The 25,906-nt window shown below is 44.6% G+C and overlaps 1 protein-coding gene and 1 pseudogene across 7 annotated transcripts in view; one reads left to right on the top strand and one right to left on the bottom strand.

Annotated features, from left to right (window-relative positions):
• Positions 1 to 18,638, top strand: part of LOC147614800 (uncharacterized) — a 55,772-nt gene extending 37,134 nt beyond the window's left edge. For 2 of the 7 annotated variants that reach the window (XM_086780157.1, XM_086780151.1), the window contains exons 5-6: positions 17,313 to 17,455; positions 17,611 to 18,638. The gene's annotated coding sequence lies outside the window, so the exon portion shown is untranslated. Of the gene's footprint in view, positions 1 to 17,133; positions 17,221 to 17,312; positions 17,456 to 17,610 lie in introns of all 7 variants that reach the window. The other 5 variants (XM_086780153.1, XM_086780154.1, XM_086780152.1 and 2 more) reach the window with 5 other exon arrangements.
• LOC147614801 (uncharacterized) lies at positions 15,659 to 17,794 on the bottom strand (annotated as a pseudogene).
• Positions 18,639 to 25,906: the final 7,268 nt, after the last annotated feature.

The following is a 25,906-nucleotide window of genomic DNA, read 5'->3' as shown; positions in this document are numbered from 1 at the left end:
AACTCTACTCCCACTGTATGTGATGAAATCACCAAAATCTGGTTGCTGCAGATTTAGGACAGCACCTTAAATGTGCTCTGTTCCCCTTCCAAAGTACTGTACAATAGTACCAAGTGCTCACCAATGATGTACCAAATCTGTACCGGCAAGTACAGCAGCTGAAATTGAGATTTTTGCTCACTCAAATCAATGTGCAGCCATGCCAAAACTTGTACAAAGCTGTACCAAATCTGTACCAGTAGGTACAGTAGCAATAAATGCTCTCCTGGCTGTCCAAATGAGTGAAAATCAGACTTTTACAGTCCCGAACACTGCATACAACAGTCCCGAACAGAAATTGGACAAAAGCCCCTTGACTGCAAGCTGATTTCTGAGGATTCAAGGCATAAAAGTCTTGCCTGCTGCTTTGCCAAGCTCAACAAGCATAAAATCTTGAAAAGCCCCTTGATTTAAGATCAATTTCTGATCATACGTGGTACATTAACGCACATGAAGGCATCCAGAGTCTCTCAATGCTTCCCCCTGGCCACATATACATCCAATACATGAAAGCCCCTTGATTTACAGGCACATTGAGTGCTTGACAGGCATCAACACATTGCCCAAAGCATCAAATGCGAGTGCCTGTATGCAAATCAATCCAATCGGCACAAAAGCCCCTTAATTTGCACTGCAATTTGCTGCAATTTTGCCCGAATGTGCGATTTCTCACATCATACAGCATGTATGAATGCTTAATTGCACAATTACATCAAAAGCCCCAAATTTCGACATCCAATTTCCTGCAAATTGATCCTGATTGTGACCAATGTCACCCAATTTTGCCAATTTTGCTCAAAAATTGAGCAATTTGGCACCTGTACCTGCTCAATTGATAATTGTACCTGCTCAATTGCAAATCCCAAAAAAAAATTGAAGCATGTACCTCTGAAATTTGTTTTGCAGGAAAGGGGGGTCGTGCTGATGCTACTGCAGAAATGAGGTGAGATTTGCTGATGGGCTTTGCAGGCTGCACCAAAGAGTTTGGTGCTGCTGGTTGTTGACGTGGCGGGAGCAAGATTGAAGGGCAGTAAACGTGCAGACGTACCAATGATTACACGGGACAGGCTGTCGAGAAGAGATCCCCGATGCCCCAACTGTGGGAGCTGTGTCGCCCTCGATTGCTTGCAACGGTGGCCAAAAGGGCAAAGCGGACGCTGACTCAACGGCTGCACGGCACACTGGTACACGCACCACAACGCTGTTGACGCTGCGGCTACTCCTCGCTCGCCTGCCTCCCCTTCGCGCTACGGGTACTTGCTCGTGGGCGTGTTCGATGGACACCCGCCTGCCTTCGCCTAGTAGCCAGCCGACTAGCGACCAAACGCCTCAACGCCACCCAGTCGCTCGAGCTCGCCTTCGCCGCCTCCGCCTAGTAGCGCTCTACGCTTCCCCACGGAGTCCACCTAAAGGCGTTCGCTTTTCACCAGAAGCTCGAGCGAAGCTCCACCAGCGTAGAGAGTCGTGCTATTACGCTTCCTTGAGGGTAGCAAGCCTTCGCCTACCTGCTTAAGGCCCACCTGCCTACGACTTGTTCAACACACGCAGCAAACAAGTCCATACAGCACACGCAGGGAGCACAAACAGGCGGCACCACACGCAGCTCTTCTACAGTTGATTTCCAGCGATGCAGCACTTGAGAACAAAACCCTAAAACCAGGGCTCTGATACCAGTTGAATGGGAGAATTAGGGTTAGGTTTTCATGTGGGAGACATACACAGAGAAGAAGGGAGAGAGAGAGAGAGAGAGTTGTGGGGATAAGTCAACTCATCAAGTGAGTGTGACTCCCCTATCACACATGTATATTGCACTAGTACACACAGTGCACTTAGTACATTAAAAGTACTAAGTGTACTATGTACTATAACTTATGGGCTTGTACACACTATAAGGGTGGGCATAATGCCTTTACCCCAACATCTCTCTGTGCATCAGCTGATCCAAACCTTCCCAACTTAGTACATTAAAAGTACTAAGTGTACTATGTACTATAACTTATGGGCTTGTACACACTATAAGGGTGGGCATAATGCCTTTACCCCAACATCTCTCTTTTGCATCAGCCGATCCAAACCTTCCCAACTTGCTGCGATAAAATCCAAGTTGGTCTTTCACCAACCTTCGTTTATCTGCATCACGAACCTGCCTAGAAAGCACTGTCTCCCAACCATCCATCACCTCATCATCGGCCTCTTGTCCACATCCTTGGAACTCGGGATCCAAGACATACGCAGCAGCATGCATAGGAGAATGATAACCATTCCATCGTGCTTCACATAATTCTCGAACCTCTGCATATTTCTCATCAGACAAGCCCATTTCCCCTATTTTCTCGATCATTCGGTCAGCCCTCTCATAAACCTTGCCAATGCATGGCTCCCGTCCACCTGCAATCCGCATCAAGCGCATGATCGGCTTCATCATAGCATTGATAGTATTGACTTCATCCCAAAATGTGAAGTCTTGTATGGTTCTTGCAACCTCTATGCCGGCTCTTGACCGAGAAAGTGCCCATCCCATCCACTCATTGCATACAACCAACTGCTTCAAAGGCAATTGCACTTTGGATAACCTCTTCATCATGAGAAAGTTATAACCAAATCCTTTTTGGCCGATCTCTTGCGGAATTCATTCAAAATAAACTGATGGTTTTGAATGAAGCTTATTATCTCCTTGCCTTTTTAAATGTGTGGATCAACCCATGGCAAGCTGCCAACATCCTTCAATAAGTTGCTCAAACAATGAGCAAAGCATGGACTAAATGTGATATGCGGATACCTGTCTTCAAGCTTAAGACCAGCTGCTCTATTTGTTGCCTCACCATCAGCTAAGAACTGAATAACATTCTCTGGTCCAACTTTCTCAATACCTTCGGCCCACTCTTCCACAAGCTGATCTGCAGTTTTTCCAGTCCCAGAAGCATCATGTGAGGAAATGAATTGCATTCTTCCTCGATTGTGGGGTATAATTCTCTTTCCAAGGGATACAGATTGTATGATCCAGACAAGAACGAGATTGTTGTTAGCCGGGATGTGGTCTTTGACGAGCATGTTCCAGTATCCACTGTCGAGGATCCGCCACTTCTTGGAGATCGAGAGGAGTCTGATGATGATTCCCAGACCATCATTCCAGTTGATCAACCTCAGTCACTACAGGAGGTTGAGCCTGCAACTGGAGTAGAGCCCCCGCGACCACAGGAGGCTCCACGATCTGTTCGAGTACCTAGGTGGTTGTTAGACACCCTTCGGGAGTCAGGTGTCACGGAGTTACCCTCCGAGTGGACCACAGAGGACGGCCCTCGACGATCACACAGAGTCCGAGATAAAAGCACTACAGCGGAGCTTCTTCAGGTGAACTATGCTTTGATGTCTCGTATTATGCGGGCCAAAGAGCCCACTTCCGTAAAGGAAGCCCTTTCTCAGGATACTTGGAGGAAAAGCCATGCAGGTGGAACTTGATGCCATTGAGAAGAACAACACTTGGGAGTTGGTACCGAGGCCGTCGAAGCGGTCAGTCATTGGTGTCAAATGGGTCTTTAAGACCAAATATGCGTCTGATGGGTCGGTGGACAAACACAAAGCCAAACTTGTGGCTAAAGGTTATGCTCAACGGCCAGGCATCGACTACGAGGATACCTTTGCGATGTCCACGATTCGGACCATTCTTGCCCTTGCTTCTTCTCAGAGGTGGCCCGTGTATCAAATGGATGTAAAATCTGCGTTCCTTAATGGTGACCTGCAGGAGGAGGTGTATGTTGAGCAGCCTCCAGGCTTTATTGTTCCAGGATCTGAAGGGATGGTTTACAGGTTACGTAAGGCCTTGTATGGTCTTAAGCAGGCTCCCAGGGCTTGGAATCAGAAGATTGATTCCTTCTTTGTTCGGACTGGATTTCAGATATCGATTGCAGATCCGAACCTGTATCTCTTTCGGGAACGCGGCGTGGTCACGATTATTATCCTTTATGTGGATGATCTCATTCTCACTGGCGGTCATGTGGAGCTCATTGGAGTGACGAAGGCTGCCTTGTCAAAGGAGTTTGAGATGACCGACTTAGGCTTACTCCACTTCTTTTTGGGATTGGAGATCTGGCAGACCCAGAGGGGGTTTTTTGTCTCTCAGCAGCGGTATGTTCATGAGTTGCTTGAGGCCTTTGGGATGGAGAACTGCAAACCTATTACTTCGCCGATGGACCCGAACACAAAGTTAACCGTTACTGATCCTTGTGAGCCAGTTGATGCCTCGAAGTACCGGAAGTTGGTTCGTTCATTGATCTGGTTGCTGAACACCAGATTGGACTTGAGCTTCTCCGTGGGACTGTTGAGCTCTTTTATGCAGACGCCATTGAAGTCTCATTGGGACGCAGGATTGCGGATCTTGCGGTATCTGCAGAGTACGAAGGATCTAGGACTCTTTTACACAGGAGGGGATGGAGTCAGGCTCCAAGGTTGGAGTGACTCAGATTAGGGAGGAGATCCAGACACGAGGAGATCTACTTCAAGATACAGTTTTACCCTCGGCTCAGGAGCAGTTTCTTGGAGCAGCAAGAGGCAGCCAACTATTGCCCTTTCTTCGACAGAGGGGGTTGCTTGTGGTGCTGCTTGTGAGGTTGTGTGGTTGCGGAGGCTGCTAGGCGAGATTGGGTTTCCACAGAAGGAGCCCACAGTCATCTATTGCGATAACCAGAGTTGTATAGCTATTGCTCGGAACCCGGTCTTCCATGCCCGGGCCAAGCACATAGAGATACAGTATCACTTTGTACGTGAGAAGATCTTGGCTGGTGACATCTTGCTACTTTATTATTCGACGGAGGACAATGCGGCGGACCTCTTCACGAAGTCTCTACCTCAGGCTACGCTCAGGCGGCACTACAGCTCCCTTGGGTTGGTTTCACAGCCAGGAGCTGAGAGGGGGTGTTAGAAGTCATCTCCTGTCTATTTTTATACACCAGGGCCTTTGTTGTGGGTGTGCCCGCCCTTATGAGGTGTTTTATCATTTTTCCTCACTCCCCGTATTTTTTCCCCATTTTTCCGTGGTGTGGAGGGATGCCAGATGTTGGCAGAAGTCTCGTGTGGCTGGCCGACTGCCCATTCAGCAGTCGTGTGGCTGGCCGACTGCCCAAACAGCAGTCGTGGAGTTTCCTCTGCTGGCCGACTGCTTTATTCAGTCGTGGAGGCATTTAACTGTTGGCCGACTGCCTTATGTTGGGTAAAGGCATTATGCCCACCCTTATAGTGTGTACAAGCCCATAAGTTTTATAGTACATAGTACACTTAGTACATTAAAAGTACTAAGTGCACTAGAGCAAATATACATGTGTGATAGGGGAGTCACACACTCATACTTTGTGAGTTGACTTATCCCCACATGTCTCTCTCTCTCTCTCTCTCTCTCTCTCTCTCTCTCTCTCTCTCTCTCTCTCTCTCCCTTCTTCTCTGTGTGTGTCTCCCAGATGAAACCCTAACTGTTTCAGTTGAACTTCTTTAGCTCCTTTAATTGGTATCAGAGCTTGATCACCTCCCTCTTCTCACAGTCCCCTGTTGATTACTCTACTGGTCGCTTCCTACTGGCCGTACCATCTGCACGTGATCACCCTGCTGTTGGTCGCACTGTCTATTGTGCGCCTGCTGGTCTTACTTAGCTGGTCGAAGAGCCCTGTCTATTGCTGGTCGTACTGCCCTGGCTGCCCAGCGTAGGCAGCCAACAGACCACGCAGCTGAGCCAGGCGTGCCCAACCACAGCGTGGGCTGCTCAGCTGCTGCCCAACCAGGCAGCCAACAGCTGCTGCTCAGCCAGGCGCACCACAGCGCAGCAGCAGCATCATAGCGCAGCCAGCTCCCAGCCTGCACAGCAGCAGCTCTCAGCTCGCAGCACCAAGTCCAGCAGCAGCTCCCTTCAACAGCCGTACAGCACACAGCAGCATCCGTACCTGCACAGCAGCAGCAGCATCAGCACACGAGTCAGCAAATACGACGCCCCCCTTCCTGCAACAGAAATCAAGAAATTCAGTCTGCAAATCGCAAGAAATCAGAAATTTCAGAGGTATTTGCTTCAATTTTGGGATTTGCATGTCCATTATCATCAATTGAGCAGGTACAGGTCCTAATGGCTCAGATTTGAGCACAATTGGCAACATTGGGTGACATTGGTCACATTCCGGGTCAATTGGCAGGAAATTGGGTGTTAACATTTGGGGCTTTTGATGTAATTGTGCCATTGGGCATTCATACATGCTGTATGATGTGAGCAATCTCACATTCGGGGCTAAATTGCAGGAAATTGGAGTGCAAATCAAAGGGCTTTTGTGCCAATTGGGTTGATTTGCATGCAGGCACTGGCATTTGATGCTTTGGGCAATGTGTTGATGCCTGTCAAGCACTCAATGTGCCAGTAAATCAAGGGGCTTTTATGTATTGGATGTATATGTGGCCAGGGGGAAGCATTGTGAAGACTCTGGATGCCTTCATGTGCATTAATGTACCATTCATGATCAGAAATTGATCTTGAATCAAGGGGCTTTTCAAGATTTTGTGCTTGTTGAGCTTGGCAAAGCAACAGGGAAGACTTTTATGCCTTGAACCCTTAGTAATCCACTTGCAGTCAAGGGGCTTTTGCCCAATTTTTGTCCGGGACTGTTGTATGCAGTGGTGGGGACTGTCAAGGTCTGATTTTTCACTCATTTGGACAGCCAGGAGAGCATTTATTGCTACTGTACTTGCTGGTACAGATTTGGTACAACTTTGTACAAGTTTTGGCATAGCTGTACATTGATTTGAGTGAGGAAAAGGCTCATTTTCAGCTGCTGTACTTGCCGGTACAGATTTGGTACATCATTGGTGAGCACTTAGTACTATTGTACAGTATTTTGGAAGGGGAACATAGCACATCTAAGGTGCTGTCATAAATCTGCAGCAACCAGATTTTGGTGATTTTATCACATTCAGTGGGAGGAGAGTTGCATTCGTGCTTCCGCAGTGGGAGATAAACTTTGGGAGAACAACTGTGAGCATTTTGTGTGCTTTGGTGCAGTGTTTGCACATCTTGCAGGGAGTCAGGCATTGACTGTGTCAAAGGTTGCATATTGCTATGGCAACCACAGGTGAGAGCTCTTCATTGCTTCACATCAAGAAGCTTGAAGGCTCACATAATTATGACATTTGGCAAACCCAGTGCTATAATGTGTTGCTCCAGAAGAAGCAGCACAAGCCCATCAAAGAAAGGGGTGTAATGCCCGCTTCTCTTACTGCTGAAGAATGGGAAGATATGGATGAGCTGGCAAGATCCACCATCATGTTGTCTGTGTCAGACTCTTTACTTTTCAGCATACGTGAAGAGAAGACACCTTGGGGAATGTGGCAAAGATTGCAGGACTTGTATGCCCAGCAAAGTGCCTCAAGCAAAGTGTATTGGTTGAAGAAACTCATAGGTCTTCAAATGAAGGAAGGGGCGTCTATGATAGCCCATCTAAATGAGTTTAATGGTGTTGTCAACCAGGTCATCAATCAAAAGTTGGCAATGGACGATGAGTTCAAAGCCACCTTTCTCTTATGCACTTTACCAGAGAGTTGGGACACATTCAGGACAGCCGCTAGCAATTCAAATGCTATGCTGTCATATGCAGATGTGGGATGTGCTCTCCTTTATGAGGAGATGAACAGGAAGAACAACTCTGTTGGAAAGTCCAATGCAATGAATGCACGTGGGAGATCCCAGCAAAGGGGTAAAAGCCAAGAACGGGGAAGGAGCAAGTCCCGCTCCAAAAAGAACTTGGAATGCCATTATTGTGGCAAGAAGGGACATTTCAAAAAGCAACGCTACAAATGGAAGAATGATCAAAAGGAAAAGGGCAAAGGCAAAGACAAAGACAAAGATGAAGCCAAAGATGCAAAGCCAAAGGGCAAAAGTGGAGTCAAGATTGAAGAAGTCAATGTGTCACATGCAGGTGACAGTCAGGATGAAGTCCTATTCATGTCTTCACTTGATGCCCATTCACTCCATGCAGGAGATGGTCATGGTATGCACTCATGGATCATTGATTCAGATGCCTCCTTTCATGTCACAGGTTGCAAAGACTTGTTTGTCAGGTATACTGCTGGCAATGAAGGAGTAGTTTATTTGGGCGACAACCATGCATGCCAGATTCTTGGCAGAGGTGATGTGAGGCTTGTGTTTTCAGATGGCTCACAGCTTATGCTCCATGATGTGCCTGAGATCAAGAAGAACCTGCTTTCTACTGGACAGCTTGATGATGCTGGTTATGTTACCACATTTGATAGTGGAAAGTGGAAGATTAGTAAGGGCTCACTGGTTGTTGCCAGAGGCTCTAAGGTGGACACTCTTTACTTCATGCATGCTGGTGTTTGTCACCATGCTAATGTAAATGCAACCGAGCTGCCGGAAATCTCTATGTGGCATAGCCGGTTGGGACACATGAGTGTCAAAGGAATGGAGCAATTGTCTCGTTTTGGTTACTTGCCTTCTCTAAAGTTCTCAAGTTTTCAGTTTTGTGAGCATTGTATATATGGCAGGCAACTCCAGTGCCCCCACAAGAAAGCTCTTGGACAGAAAGATGCTCAGTTAGAGCTTGTGCATACAGATGTATGTGAGATGCCTCAGCTTTCTTTGGGAGGGGCAAAATATTTTGTGTCTTTTATTGATGATGCCACACGCAAGGTGTGGGTTTATCCTCTTCGTTTGAAGAGTGATACATTCTCAGTGTTTGAGAAGTTTGTTGCTCATGTTGAGAATCAAACTGGCAAAACACTGAAAGCTTTGCGTTCCGACAATGGTAGAGAGTATATGTCCAAACAGTTTCAGGACTTTTGTGATGCTGAAGGCATCAAGAGGGAGCTCTCTGCTCCTTATGATCCTCCACAAAACGGGACAGCAAAGAGGATGAACAGGACCATTCAGGAGAAGGTCCGTTCTATGTTGTCACATGCTGCGTTACCTCATGGTTTTTGGGCTGAAGCTGTTATGACAGCCGTTCATATTATAAACAGGTCACCTAACACGAGGCTTGGTGGGAAAGTGCCAGAGGAAGTATGGACAGGGAAGCCTCCATCCTACAAGCACTTGAGAGTGTTTGGTTGCGTTGCGTACGTGCACATACGCAGGGAAATACGCACCAAACTTGATCCTAAGTCTCACAAATGCATATTCCTAGGATATGGTGACAGAGGTGAAATGGGGTATAGACTTTGGGATCCAGTGAAAAGAAAGATTATACGCAGCAATGATGTCATTTTTGATGAAACATGCATGTATAAGGAGCCTGCAAGGCAACAGGAGCCTGGCAGAGTCATCTTTGATGATGATGGACATCATGGACAACAACCAAGGGCTGTAAATCAGCCATTACAGCAACAAAACCAGCCCTTAAATGGTGCTGAAAATGGTCCAAATGGACAGCCAGAGATGGCAGAAGATATCCCTATGGATATCCCACAGTTAGAGGAGATACCGAGCATGATCTTTCAACCTTATGGCATGGAACAGGAGCCACCAATAGGTGATATGCAGGCTGGACAGCAACCTGCAAATGATGATCATTGGGTACGGAGGTCCACAAGACCTTCCACACCCCCTGACAGGTTTGTTCCAGGGGTTGACTACTTGATGCTCACTGACTGTGGGGAGCCCTCTTGTTATAAGGAGGCTTTACAGAGGGCAGACAAGGCTCTTTGGGAGCGTGCTATGAAGTCAGAGATGGATTCTCTGCACAAAAAATGGAACATGGGAGTTGGTGCATTTGCCTACAGGCTAGAAGGTTTTGCCATGCAAGTGGGTTTACAGGCTCAAAGTTGCACCTGATGCAAAGCCAAGATACAAAGCCAGGTTAGTGGCTAAGGGCTTCAAGCAGGAATATGGTGTGGACTTTGATGAGATCTTCTCTCCAGTGGTCAAAATGACCACACTTAGAACTGTATTAGCTTTGGTTGCTCATGATGATCTGGATTTGATTCAGATGGATGTGAAGACTGCTTTTCTTCATGGTGATCTCCATGAGGAGATATATATGCAATAGCCAGAGGGTTATGCAGTGAATGGAAAGGAGAAGCTTGTATGCAAGCTGAAAAAGAGTCTTTATGGGCTCAAACAGGCACCAAGGGAATGGTATCATAAATTTGATACATTCATGAAATCCCAGGATTTCAGGAGGAGTGACATAGATCACTGCTTATACACCAAGAAAGCTTTGGATGGCAGTCTATTGATCCTCATCTTGTATGTTGATGATATGTTGATTGCCGGGAAATCTCGTAAAGAGATGGATGCCTTGAAGAAGAGGCTGCATCAGACCTTTGATATAAGGATTTGGGTGATGCAAATCACATTTTGGGTATGCGGATACTTCGGGACAGAAATCAGCATGTGTTGTATTTGTCTCAGAAGGAATACATTGGCAAAGTTTTGCAGAGGTTCAATATGGAGGGGGGGAAGAAGACTAGTACTCCTTTGCCTCCATATGTGAAACTCAGTGCTATGGACAGCCCACAGTCGGATAGTGACAGGGCTGATATGGCCAAGATTCCGTATGCTTCAGCTTGTGGCAGTCTCATGTATGCCATGGTTGCTACCAGGCCGGACATTGCATTTGCAGTGGGAGTGGTTATTAGATACATGGCCAACCCTGGCAAGAAGCATTGGGAAGCAGTGAAAGGTGTCATGAGATACCTGAAGGGCACACAGGATATGTGCATCTGCTTTGGCAAACAGGATGCATTAGTGCATGGTTACACGGATTCGGATTATGCCGGTCATCCAGATAACCGGAAGTCTACTACCGGTTATGTGTTTACATTCACAGGAGGTGCTGTGTCATGGATATCCAGGATGCAGAAGTGCATTGCCTTATCTACTACACAGGCCGAGTATATTGCAGCCACAGAGGCTTGCAAGGAGGCATTATGGCTATCTCGGTTAGTGGTTGATTTGGGTTATACAGGGGATATTCCATTGTTGCATTGTGACAGTCAGAGTGCCATCCAGTTGGCAAAGAACCCTGTCTTTCATGCAAAGACGAAGCATGTGGATGTGAAGTATCACTTCATCAGAGAGGTGATAGAGGACAAGCTGATTCAGCTTGTCAAGATTCATACGGATGACAACCCGGCTGATTTGTTGACAAAGAGTTTGCCTCCAGAGCGGTTTGCTCATTGCAGACACTTGATGGGCATTGGATGAGGCCAGTTTCAGCCTTGATATGGCCTTGTATATTATCATGTACATGCTGATTTTTTCTTTTCCTTCACTTAAGGGCACATTGCCTTTAAGTGGGAGGTTGTTGGGGTAAAAGCATTATGCCCACCCTTATAGTGTGTACAAGCCCATAAGTTTTATAGTACATAGTACACTTAGTACATTAAAAGTACTAAGTGCACTATGTGCACTAGAGCAAATATACATGTGTGATAGGGGAGTCACACACTCATACTTTGTGAGTTGACTTATCCCCACATGTCTCTCTCTCTCTCTCTCTCTCCCTTCTTCTCTGTGTGTGTCTCCCACATGAAACCCTAACTGTTTCAGCTGGGCTTCTTTAGCTCCTTCACCTTATGCAGTCGTGGAGAGCCTCTAGAGCAGGCCGACTGCTTGCATGGGGCATATAAATAGGCCCCATGCCCCCCACCACTTTCTCATTCAGTTATTTGCGGGATCTTGTGTATAGAGAAGAGTTTACACACACATTTCTCTGTGTTTCTTGTGCTGTCTATTTTCTGCATTCTACTTGCTCTTGTCAACCCAAGTTTGGTTATCATTTCCGCTGCATATGCTGACACGTACAAGTGCAGAGTGAGCTTTTGAGTCTTGATTCTCCCAAGCTAAAAGTTCGGCGAGAAAGGCATCCTCCTGGTCCTGAGTCCACTTCCTAGAGCTGGTAGGGCATTCGGGCTTTCGTTCGTGGCCCTGAACAATCTCCCAGAGACCCTTGTGTGTGAACCAGACCTTCATCTGTAGCTTCCAGTGATCATAGTTTATACCACTGAGCTTGTCCTCCTTGTTCGTGCAAGGGGGACCCATGTCTGCCTCAAAGAAGCTATGTCTCAAACAACCTCTGTAGCTAAGCGATCCACGTGCTCTCTCAAGCACCTTTCCATAGGATCCAACTAGGGACTAATAGCCCCCTCTGAAGATGCAGGCTGGACAGCAGCAAAAGAAATGCAAAAACACACCACCGGGAACCTCCTACCGGAAGAGGGAGGGGATCTTGGAGGGAGAGGAGCTGATGTGCCACTTGTCTGATGCACTTACTGAATCTACAGCTAGAACTCCTCCACTTGCCTCTGTAGAAGAAAACGCAGCTAAGAAAGAGAAACGCAGCCACTGTTTTGAAGGATCTACAGCCTGGAGAATCTAGGGAAGCAGAAAACATAGAGGAACAAATTGTGCAGCAGCCAGAGCCTAGGCAAATGATACCATGAAAGAATGTGCACAAGCGGAAGCAATGAACATGAGAGAGAGAAAGATTGCAAGCAAGAACTGAGCTTTATTAGCTTGAGGTTACAGAGTACAAGAGCCAGTAAATAGGGCACAGAATGATATGATGGAATGAATAAGGGAGCAACTCTTATATACTTGTGCATGAAGCAATCCGCTGTAGGAAACAGGCCGACAGCTCCACGACAGCATGAGAGATACAAGCATCAGCATCAAGACCATCAGCATCATCATCAGATTCAGCAGCATCAATGTCATCATCAGCACATGGAGGTTAAGGGCCTCTGTCAGCTGGCTGTAGACAAGCTGTTGGCAGCCAGCAAAGGACCTAGCATGCAGGCAGCTGAGTACCCAACTACTGGCCGACAGCAAGACTATAAAAGCGCAGCATTTAAATATAGTAAAAAGGGGTTTTTTGTCCAGCAAATTGGGCCGACAGCTGGATGCTGGCCGACCAGCACTCCAAACATATATAAAAAGCATAAATCAGATTTCAAAATTGGTATTTTTCATTCATTCACCAATTCATTCATCTAGCTTTAGTAGAAGATATGTAGAAGGGCTAAGGGTCAACCCCTTTTTGTACCATATTAATACAAGAAAACCCTGACACTAAATACTCTCTCCTCTATCTTAATCATTCTTAATGAGCATCAATGTTCTTAATCAGGCTTAGGGCTGTGGATCAGTACAACAAGGCTACCGGGCATGCAACAATTGGTGGTGCGTGTCACCAAAGCATCAAAATACATGTTGCTGATATGCAAAACACAACAGGCACACCCCCCCAAAAAAAAAGTTTTAAAATTTTTGGAAAAAGCTTTTTTTTTTTAAGTGGTGTGGCACTAATGACGTTGCAATGGTGATGTGGCACTGACACATGGCAGGAAAGCAGCGCAAGGTCACCATACAAGCTTGGAATGATGCGACTAGCGCAGGCAGGGTCTTCATCAAGAGGAGCTTCTAGACTCCAAGTTTGCAGATGAGACTGCCGCCTACATCTTACAAGAGGAGGGGAATCATCAGAGATTCGCGCAGGCCATCGAGGTCTTCTGCATGGTGTCAGGAGCAACTTGCACAAGTCATGTGGTTTTTGGGTTGGATCCTCACCAACCCCAGCTTGGAGATCAGTTGAGTCTTTTCAATGGATTTAAGAAGCTCCTTTACTGTAGCACCTCCCAGCTCTCCCTTGCTGGCCAAGTAGGTGCTCTTGGTACATTACCTCTTACTGGACATTCTCCTAGGCATGCCTCGGATAGGTGCAGAGGCTGATCCGAAACTGGTGCACTCCTTTTCTCAGCTGGTCCCAAGACCCCGGTTGACCCTCTCCCCCACGAAGGACTACAGTGGTAGATCTCTTTAGCAGGTGAGGATTCTTGGCTTTCATGATCATCAATGGCACATAGACCCTCCTCTAGCCAAGGTGGCCCAGGATAGTTCCTAGCGCCTATGGCGTTGGAGACCCGACCGCGTCGAGTGGGATCCAGGTGAGTGGGAGTGGCAGGACCCCTTCAGCCCAAAGAGCCCAACGAGGCTGGCACAGTGCGTGTGGTGCAGCCACCCCACGGAGTCGCAATGACACTGCCTTTGAGATTGTCCCAAAGCGCAACAGGTTTGGCAGAGGATCCTTGCACACCGCGTACTATCGATTGGGGGGCAGGTGACTGAGTTGAGCCTTGCGTTTTTCTACAAGGAGGCAACAGGTGGGTAGGCCCTCCGGCTCTCACGGCAGGATTGATACAGTTCCCACCCCTGACAGCCTGGCAGAGCCCTGGTCTCCAAGGCACCAAGCCGAATTGGGAGATCAGCAGCAGCAGCATAGCTGAGTGTGGCATATTTGCTGGCCCGTTGCAGCGAGTCCATCGAGGGTACTCTCACCCCTCCAACTGAGTCCATCCACTCCATTTGGACCATCATCATTCATACCCTCCGCGGTCAGTGGGGCGGGTCAGATCACTTGCATAGAGGTCAAGAGTGCGCACATGGGCACGGATCCCTTTCTCACTGATCGGGCCAGCGATATTACTTGGCATTACAGGTCTCAAGCCGCCGCCCCCCCCCCCCCCCTCCTCTTGTATGAGGCAGTTTCCCTCCGAGAGCGGCCAGCCATGGAGGGAAACACCCCTCCCCAGTCTGTATGTTGCCTCCTTTGAGGGTTCTGAGCATGTGTACATCTAGCCCTCAAGCTGCTATTTTTTAAATAATAGAAGGATCTGTTTCCCGGGAAGAAGAAAAGATATGGCCTTGATCATCCAAGAGCTCTTTCCTGATACCCTCTTCTTGTATTTCGTGGTTGGTGGTCGGTCTCTTCATGTGCAGGCGAAATGTATCCCTCTTTATAGTATCATGGCTTTCCGTCTAGTCGGAAGCTTGGCTGCCTCACCCCCTACCAGGTTTTTCCTTCCTGTGTACTATAGGTAACGCCGACAAAACCTTGAAGCCCAAAAACTTGAACTTATTATTATGCTTGGGTCTAAGACCTTTATATAGAATGTTCATAAAAGCAAAGAACTCTTCTCACAAAATCTTTTTTTTTTTCCGAGAAAAGATCCTTTCATTAGTTATATAAAAACGCCCGTAGGGCTACAAAAGATCCTCTCCTGCTCATAAGAAAACAAAGCAGAGATTTAAGCAAGGCAGCTAGGGAGACTCTCCCTAGGTGCAGAAAAATACAAATATCAGTACAAAGACTGAGGGGCTATATCATACAATAGGAGGGGGGAAAAGCCAAACAGGTGGCCTGTAGTGCCAACGGGGGGAACCCGCGTGTAGGGTATAGAAGGGGCCGCTGCGCCAAGTGGTGTGGAAGGCCTGGCGCCGCAAGATCGCCTCATCCGAGTCACCCCAGATGCGGTCATACTGTCCTCGCAAAGTGTGGATCAACTCCTGCCAAATCCCTCGAACAGTCTCTGTTGGTGGCTCCAGTCTCCCCTCAAAGGCCCTGAAACACCGGGCTCTCCAGGTGAACCATATGGTGAGGCTGTTGAGGAGCTCCCATCGTAGATCCCTCTCCTATGTCCAGCCGACGGACGAGAAATCCGGTGAAGGAACCAGGCGAGGCTGGCCCCTAATGAATCTGATGGCCTGGCTGTCCAGCTCCGTCTCATAGCCCATAGCAAGCCCTGACGAAGTCGACCAAGCAGCGGCACCCCACGTATACATACCCTCTGGAGTAGAATGCGCAGCATCCGCAGCCAAATCTGCTGCGCCTGAGGACAGTCCCATAGGCAATGTCTCTGTGTCTCCATAGGGTGGCCGCATCGGCCGCAGGCCACCGGAAGACCGCTGTAGACAAGCCAGGTGCCAACTGCAGAGCCCCTGTGGGCGACCAGCCACTGGAAAGTCGAGATCTTGCGTGCCTATCGACTAGCCCAGAGCTTGGTCCAAAAATCCTCCAGAAACTCCTGTGAGAGTCCCTGTAGCCGCCAATGCTCCAATGCAGCTGGAGAGACCAATCTCCTCGCCGTCAAAATATGTCTCCCCAACCGAACAGTATACTAGAAAAAGGTGATCTCTGTGGCCTCGGGGGATGCATAAGGATCATGCCACTCGTACTCGCCAGGGTCCCATTGGACACGGGCCAAGGGGCGTGCTGCGTAAGCCCATATGTGCCAATCAGAGTCCACATCTGCAGGGTCTGGGTCAATATGCCACTTCCGAGAAGCGGCGGCCACTACCCGTATCCACTGAAAAATGCACTCTGCAACCAAAGGCGACTCCACCTCCACTCTCTGAAGTCTGCCCTCATGCTGGATCTCATAGTAGAGGCATCTACCATCCTCAGTGCAAGCTCTGACAGCAATCAGGATCTCCAACTGTGTAAAGGCTCCCATCCACCGTGGGGCCACTGGCTCGAGAGGCGTGAACCACTCCTCTATGAGTGCCTCCTGAATGTCATCCCTCATAATCAGCCCCCCTCTGAAGTGACTCAGCCTCTCCACCTAGATCTCCTCTGGGAGACTGCAGAAGGCCTGCCAGTCTCCAAAACTACGTGCTGGGCCTGCCGCCAATGGTGCCCAGGCTAGACGATTCTCACAAAATCTTAAAGCACGCTTTTCACAATAAAGTATTTGTGCCAAAAATATTAACTCTAAAAACTTTTAGAGTTTGTTCCCATGGTCTCTCATATTACTTGTTTACTTGATCTTGTATTCTTTCAACCTAAGCCTTTTCAAACCTTGTTCACATGCTCTTATACTTGGAGATTGCACACTTCAACAGGTAAAACGATGTACCTTTTGATGTTTGTGTTGCCAACTGTGTCTTTATACCAATGAGTGACTGTCTGGTCATGCTATGGGTCTGATTTTCTATTCCAAGTTTGTGAGTGTCAATGGTAGAGAAGTACTCTTTCAAGATGTATTAACTAGTTTCTGGCTATTTATCTGTCCTATCTCTTATTTCTCTTGCTTGTGCTTTTGATCCCCCTAGCTAGAATATTGCCTCATCCATCATACTGAGCACCATGTACCATCTGTGTGGTTCATGGAGGGCAATACTGGCAGAAGTCTCTGGGAAGAAACCATGTGACCACAGCCATGTGTAGCATAGAGATTTAAGTTCTGGAAAGCTTAGCATGCTCCATTGAATCTGTCTGTAAGTTGAACTGCTAGATGTGTTTTTTAAATTGAATGCACCTTTTCTCTTAAACCAAGGTTTCCTAAGTTGAATACAAGCTGTGCTTTCTAGATTCTCTGCGTGTTCTCTCTCAAACCAAGGCTTCCTAAGTTGAGCTGCTAAAGGTGCTTTCTAAACTGTTTAAACACTTTCTTTCAAATGAAGGTTTGCTTCTCTCTGATCATTTAGTCATGTCCATGTTTGCATGAATTTTCAGTTTGGAAGCTTTATGGCAATGCCAATTGGGTTCTTGTAAGAATCATTTCTTATGCCGATGCAATACCTGAACGATTGCATCCAGATGAGAACTGGGTCTATACAATTTACCACAAAAAAAAAAAGAACTGGGTCTATGGCCATGTAAGTCCCAACTTTGATCAGGATGGAACATCCTGAGATTAAAATTGTCAACTTGTGAAGTATGTGGATATACTGGCCTTGTGAGTCTCGTCCTACAAGCAGCTTGCTTTTCAGGTACTTCAAACTAATCATTTTATATCCGTGTCCTTGCCCAGGAAACACACAGACTGCTGCTGTGTGTGGTAGATCGATGCCAGACAGTTTTGGTTGCATTGACACAGATGTCTGGCAGTTTTGATCCTCCTATTGCCATCCCAGTGGTACCACACTTACTTTTTTCTCTGCCAAAACTAAAGAGACTATTAAGTATGGCATCAATAGAACTCCCAAGTTAATCATGGCTTAGCTAATCCCAATCCAGAAGGGCATATGACAAGAATAAACCATGGGACCATAACCCATGTGAAGTTCCTAAATCTGCTCAGAAAGGTTTGAGAGCAATCATGGGGGAAGTAGGGATGCCCTCAAGTAATGGCATGCCAGCATCTCGCCTTCCAAATATGTTGTGCACTTATGCGGGATATAATTTTCCAGGCTATGTGCTTGCAATAAGGTGGCACGAGAGGTGTGATGCTGCAGTTTTTCATATAATACAAAGGGATCACACTATTCTGTAAAATATCAAGACACAAGATCAACCTTGTGATTATTTATACACAGCTATGTCCTTGCGATGCGGTGGCATGAGAGGGGTGATGCTGCAGTATTTCATATAAAACAAAGGGATCACATTATTCTGTAAAATATCAAGACACTAGATCAACCTCGTGATTATACAGAGTCATCAGTAGATTCTTTTTGGCCACATGATGTGGCACTATTTAGGTGTTGGGATATGAACTGATGCTCCCACGGGGCATCGTAACGTGATAGCCACTTGGGCAAGGTCCCACTTATTACTGGTTTGAGCTCCATTCTTGACCGAATTGTACAGTGATTTATTGACCAGGCTTTCAGAAATTGCCGAGACTGTGATTGTAATAACTACCTGCTTTTTAATTCTAGGCAGCTTACTTCCTCATTAGAAGAAGATATCATAGATGAGAATGAGGCTTAGTAATATTTAGTTTTATACCAAAAGCCAGTTTAAAATGTGGATGGATTCAAGCTCTTATCAATCCAAGTTTTTGGTTTGACTTCAAAGATTTGAATATTTAACAAGCTTTGAACTTGGTTTTTGCTACTTGATAAATGGTATAGTTACTAAATGGTATAGTTACTGAATTGTTTCCCTCTAGATATTTTGATAGGAAGTGTGTTTATCTTGTTTTTTACAAGATAAAGTCTACATTGCTTTTATAGCTGAGCTAGAAGGTAGTAGAATTGAAAAAGCACACACATGCACAGAAAGGGAATGGTTTATAAATGGCTTTAGGGGGCCGGTAAGGTCCATGAGACCATGATATACAATATATGTGAGGTGTGGTGGGAGATGCATGAGGCATCCTTAGAACCTGAAGGAAGCATAATGAAAATGAAAAATAGATGAAGTTATGAGGTATGCTGAGAAGACACTGATGGACAATGAAGGCTCGATATATGAAAGCCTATTATGGTTGTAGATCTATCTCGAGGCCTTGTTTGGTGACAGGCAAAGGGGACTTCAGACTCATGAGTGGCCTTGCGAAATGGTCCTTTGTTCGCATGGAGGGTGCTCTCTTCTAACGAGAAATGTGTTCTGCATGTTATTGTGAGAAAGTATACAGTAACAAGCCTTCGACTAAGAGCCCAATCTGTTAACCTGTGTGTGTGTGTGTGTGTGTGTGTGGGTGGGTGGGTGGGTGGGGAGTGGGGGGCGGGGGGGTGGTGGCAGGAGATAACCAAAAGTGGTACATATGACCCATGAGAATTTGCAAGCTAGATTGTGGGACAGAAAGCTCTTAAAGAGACCAAATACTTTCAAGCCTAACAAAATATTCCACATTGTAGAGAGAGATAGATAGAGAGAGAGAGAGAGAGAGAGAGAGAGAGAGAGAGAGAGAGAGAGAGAGATGGCTTCAAAAGTATGTGAGATCAAAAAAAGTGTTGATCCATGGAAAATGAAGAACTTGTTGCTTTCTTGCATTATGAACAGGTGTAGAAAATAATACATGTAGCCGTGTGGCTAGTATACAAGGTGCCATTATGTATGGCTAATGTATGAGGGTGCCTCATCAAATAATAGTACCATCCTTCTCCATGAGGGAGTGGACATCATTACAACTTTGCAGTGTATGGTGGGGTGTCACAATGTCATTAGAGTATGTCTTGGATCTGCAGTTGGCCAATGAAGCACAAGACCTCTCGGGGGTGGGGGTGTCTAGCTCTCAGAAGGGATCCTGCCCTCTCTCTAGGTACTTCTCTAGTATGGAGGCCAGAGGCTCTTGTGGTCTGGTATGTAATCAATCACACTGTGGCCCATAGCACTCCCCCATGCTACCGACATCTTGCCCATTTCTTGCCAAAACATTTAGCCACCCAATTCATTTTGAGCATACAGAGCACTCAAATAGCTTACCTCTTCTCACCCCAATGGGAAATTGCAGCAGAACCTTGATGGAGAGATGTGGAGAAATGCACCACTGGTGAAAGGAGAGTGATGAGAAGCTCTCTCTCTGTCTCTCTCTCCCCTAACCCCAGTGAAAGAACACAAGAAAAAAACTAATGAGATCTAGACCATAATCAAACATCCTAGACACCATTCAACTAGCCCTAGAGGCTCTAATGCCAAATTGAACATTGAGAAGCTAGGGAGGGTCAAAACAATGATTTGTACCATGATTAAACAAACATAATTACAATTAATGGAGAAAATAACTAGCATAAAATAAGAGTCTAATCATTGTAATTCCACACTAAATGAGCTTGGGATTTGATCAATTTGTAGAGCATCTCTAGATCCACTGAACTCTCCATGATTCACTTGACCTCTCCTAAATTCTCTAACATCGAATCTCTTCGTCATCTCCATGAATCTCTCATGATCCATGTGGCATAATGACATATCACAACTTTCATCAATGATTTCATCATTTGTAATCTATCCACTCACCTTTTACATTCACCAAACCCATCACCTTTGCACAATCAACCTTTCATCACACGCATACCATACAATCTAGCATTGCCAATTAACCCAAATTTCAACATTATTGTTGTCAATGTGTCCACTATTATCTTGCCCCGATTGATGCAACACCAAACTTTGAGAGAATTTATGAGAAATAGGGATTGATGCAACACCAAACTTTGAGAGAATTTATGAGCAATAGGGAGAGGGAAGGAGAGAGAGACACATAAAGAACACAAAATTGAGTCCCAAATAACCGTCTAGAGTGCCCCCACTGTATAGATGTATTTGCTTAATTAATGTAGATGTAATGATGGTACTGACTTGGGCTGAGAATGCCATGATTTACATTGACCTTAGACTTTCAGAAGGCACTGGAAGATTCACAACAATAAATCAATGATTAATGTTAAGGATTAACATTAATCAAAACTAGAAACACCATAGATCAGTGAAAGACTAACAATAAGACTTAATTGATGATGAATGTTAAGGATTTAGTAGTCTAAATTACAAACCTGATCCAAATGTTGGGTTACTCCTTAAAGGATGCACCTGACCCTCAATTGCCATTACATATAGTGGCTAAAGGCATGCAAGCCAAACAAACAATCAACAAACAACAAAGAATTTATTTTTTTTTTTAAGAAGAAGAGAAAAGACATACATGGGCCCCTACCCCCCAAAAAGAGTAATAGTTGAGGAGGAATTGATAAGATAGTCAAGGTGGCATGATTTATTTATGATATTGAGCACACATGTAGTAATTGTTCCTAAAAAGAACGGAAATTTTTTGGGTATGCATAGACTTGAAAAAGGTCAGTGCATCCACTATTACAGCTCATTACCCATTGTTATACATAGAACAACATGTGCTTGAGAAGGTTATAGGAAAGGAAGCCTACAACTTTCTAGATGGCTTCTTAAATTATAATCGAATGTAATGACCATGCAGCTCAACGTAAAACTATCTTTAGTATGCACTGAGGGGGGGTCTATGCCTATAGATTTTTTGTCATTTGGACTCACAAGTACACCTATAGAGTTATCCAATTAGGGATTGTGCCTACACTTCCGATCACCTCTCTAACCAATCAACATCATTGCATCCTAGCCGCTCACGACCCATCTTGATCCCCTTGTCTTGTTACCTATTCAACCAAACCATCAAAATCTTGTCACAAGAGTTCCAATGCTAAAGGTAGTCAAAAGCTAATCAATATCACTGCATCCTAACCACTTAACCATCTTAAGTAAGGATCTCCTTGGTTCCCCATGGCCAGCCAGGTGTGAACGGGCACCTTAGAGTTTGCTTGTATATAAGTAACCTTACTCATATTTTAGGGTTGCTTGCTCATTTATACTTTTTGTTTATACTTGTAGAGAGCTTTCATCTCTGTCCTTTGAGCTTGCCACTCTCTCACACGCTCTACATCCTTATGTTCTAGTCATTGAGCATTGTGTGTATGTGAATTCAACTCTCCATTATGCAAAATCCAATAGTGGTATCAGATAATCCAATAGTGGTATCAGAGAATCCAATAGTGGTTTCTTCGATTGCTCGATTCAATTCTTGGATTATCAGCTTCTCCAATCGGTCGATTTCACTCTTAGATCGACGATTCCACTTTCTCGAATCGCTTCGACTCCTCATTCCCTCTTGAAATCATTTCGATTCTAGTTTTCAACGATCCTACTCCAACAATTCCACTTTCTTCAATGATCCTACATTGACCGATTCCACTTTTGGGATAGTCTGATTCTACTTTTTGGGATCGACGAGACGACTCCACTTCTCCAATCGCTTGATTGTGATTTTCCAATCGTCCGATCTATGATTTTTCAATCGTTTGATCGGTCGTCTCTAATCATCCTGATCGATGGTTCTCCAATTGTCCAATCAGAGATTTTCCAATCGTCCAATTGTACCTCTCGATCTTCCATTTTTCCAATAATAATTCTATTTCACTTTCTTTGATCGGTGATCCAAGACTCCAATCAGCAATCCCTTCCGTAGTCTAATCATCCGACTCTTCATCTCCAATGATCGGAGCCTCCAATCGATGATCCAACTGAGATTTTTTAGCAGCTTCTTAGTGAGTTCAATAGTAACTACTGACTTTACTTTAAGCTTTATTTGAACATCTTTCCTTTTTCAATTCTCTAGCAGTCAGGTATGACCAATAACTCTGCAAATGATTTGTTTAGTATCCTTTCTTAGGGAGGATAAATTGGTTAAATTACTCCATATGGAATTTTGTGGTCAGAAATGTACTTGCTTGTAAAGGGCTTACAATGGCATGTTACGACCCGGCCCTATCACAATTGTTCCTGCAAAGGGGGCCAAGGCCAACAACAAATCCAATAACAAGTTCCTTAAATTACTATTGAATAAAAAATATAGGATTCTCATGATGCTCAAACTTTAGCATTGATTGCCTTGTTAGTGAAAGGGTCTATATTTCACACATTCGCTCTTGTAGAACATCCATGCTTGATTGGAACACTCTAAACGTTATGTATCATGCTAAAAATGATGCAAGGATTGCGTATCTCATAAGCCAACTTCATAGTGAAAACATGCAAGGAAAGGAGTCCATAAATGAACATTTAACAAAATTGCAAGACTTGAGGGAGCAACTTCTCAATATTGATAAACTCATTCCTAAAAAAAACATGATTAACATCAGCCTTAATTCTTTTCATGAATCTTATCTAGGTTTAATACTTCCCTCCATCTTTGATTGAGAGGTAATGCAACCTCTCTTACCTATCAAGAGCTTGTAAGATTATTGTTGCAAGAGGAACAATCTAGAAAGAATGTTTTCAAGAGTTCTAGTAGTAGTGATTAAGCTTTAGCAACCAAGGATAAGGGCAAGAAATTTCAACAGAAGACCAATTCCAACAAAACTTCTGATGCTAAGGGTGATTCTCTCACTAAAAGGCAACAACTCGAGCAAGAATAGAGCACTCTCTCTACTCTCACTATAGTTCTCAACACCCATAACTCAAACCGATCAACGAGAACACTCACCAAAGCATACCAAGCTTGTAGAGTAAGAACATAATGACATAGATGATGAAGAGAAAAAAGATAAAACTCCATAGCATCGACAAAGACGAAACAAAATTCATGAAATGAGAAAAAGCTACTATCATTATTCAAGTGTATACCAAAGGAAAACCCATACAATCATATGATGGGAGAAGAAACTCCCTTTGCATGGAAACAACACGAGAAATTTTACCTCACCTCTCTAGCTCTCTAGCTCATCCATCCTCTACTCTCCATCCTCTTCATGTGAAGCTCTACTCCTCCCACTTACTCCAAGCTCTCCTTCTCTCAAAGCCCTCTCTCCCTCTCTCAATTGGTGAAGCAAGATTGTGGTTTATGTAGGTTTTTTAGGGGTGGGAAAGTCCTCTTCTTTTACTCCCCTCCTCTTCTTTTACTCCCCTCCTCTACTTTGCCTATGAAAAAAAATGGGTGTATGTATCCATTGCAAGGAGCCATCTTAAAAAATAGGCTCTTTTATCAAAAGAATTCTTTTTTTTTGGGGGGAGGGGGGAGGGGCTAGAGGAAAAAAAATGCCTTTTTTCCCCCACCCAAAATTGTGGTGTGGTGGTGCATAGCGCGACGGCATCACACAACCAATGAGGACGGCCACAGACGACGAGCGGTTTAGAGTGGCACGACACAAGTCCGCACCGTGGGAACGCCCATGCGTCGGGCACCCAGAGCCACAAGCCATTAGACCAACAAGCCACTCCCCCTCTAATTTTATCACAAAACAGTCTGCCCAAAATAACCTATAAAGGCTCCATGTTTTTCAAAACAGAGAGCATGTGGGATAAATCAAAAGCTTTTGTTGCATACGTTTTCCTCCAGAAAAAGGGTACCCTTTTACCTCCTAAAGTTTAGTAAAAAAAGATTAAGTTTCCAATGTTATTCCGATTCATTAACATGCCAAGAGTATTTGCCAATGACTATATAGTTTTTATTGCCTACAAGATGCATAAACTCTCTTTCATGATCCCACATAGCTGCTCCATCTTGCCCATAAGGTCCATGAAAAGAGAAAAAAAAACCCTAATAAATAGTAAGATGATGGTATAGTCATTAAGCAGTCAAAGTACATCAAGGCACTGCTCAAGAGGTTCAACATGAAAAGTTACAAACTGATTTCTACACTAATGAAACTTGGTGTAAAACTAGTCTACAGGATGTCGCTCATGCCATTCGACATAACCACTTATGATTAAGTCGATGGATGCTAGATCTATTTGTGCAACTCACTACCAGAAATTTAGTATGGTGTCACAACTTTCAAAATTCAGGCATTAAGCATTGGTAGGTAATTAAACATATCTTTAAATATGTTTAAAATTCAAGCATGGCCCATGCACTAAGCATTGGTAGGCAATTAAAAGTATCTTCTTCAAACACTTACAAGGCACTCAAGATCTTAGATTGTTCTTTGCTAAGGGGGGTGATTTAGAACTGTAAGCATTCAATGCTTCTAATTGAGCAAGCGATTATGATACACAACAATCCACATCTCGAAACTATTTCTTTCTTAGCAATTCATGCATATCTTGGCTAAGCAAGAAACAACCAAATGCAACAACCTAGTCTTGTGAAGCTAAATATAGAAGGGTAGCATTCACTGTGACAATTGAATGTGTATGATTAAGAAGATTGATGGAGGATCTTTGTGTCCCTTCAGACACCCCTACTCCTATTCTTACTAACACTCAGAGCACAATGATAGTTGATGTAATACTTTCGTGCTCAAGAATTGTAAGGTCAATCAACTATAAGACCATTAGTCCATGGGAACTTCAAGAGTTAATTTTACTATTAATTGAATTAGTGTAATTAATTTTATTCTTTAATTTAATTCTTTTAATTTGGTTTTTATGCTACCTTTATTAATTGTACTTTTTTTAATGGTAGTTTCGTATTCTCATTTGTTTTTTTTAATTATGTTTTCAATTGAAAAATATAACTTTAGAAGAAATCACATTTTTATTTTTTATAAATCATTTTGTAAGACATGCCAACTTCTTGAGTTTGAATTTGTGTATACCTCTATTTTAGAAAAAAAAGACTCAAAAAAATTTAAGAGAACATGCTTGGGAATTTTGGTCACACATATTAATCACCTAAAAAGTGATCAATAAGAGGGGTTAGGGGAGTTGATGGTTGCTAAAAAAACTCTTTTAGGGAATGTTTATACATAATCCATGTAAAAATGGGAAATCCACCTTAAATAAGAGGAGAGGGAGAGGAAATGAGCCTTAAAGAAGAGGAAAGAGGTGTGGAGCAAGAGGCTTGATGAAAAAGAGGGAGCATTACAACCTTTATGGGAGAGAGCTTTGCCAAAAAAAAAAAGTCTTGAGCT

Source organism: Cibotium barometz, chromosome 41 (assembly GCF_041138505.1).
Source record: "Cibotium barometz isolate CiBa-2024 chromosome 41, ASM4113850v1, whole genome shotgun sequence".
In the NCBI taxonomy this organism is placed as follows: Eukaryota; Viridiplantae; Streptophyta; class Polypodiopsida; order Cyatheales; family Cibotiaceae; genus Cibotium; species Cibotium barometz.
The sequence above is the reverse complement of the archived record's forward strand: the minus strand, read 5'-3'. Positions and strand labels throughout refer to the sequence as shown.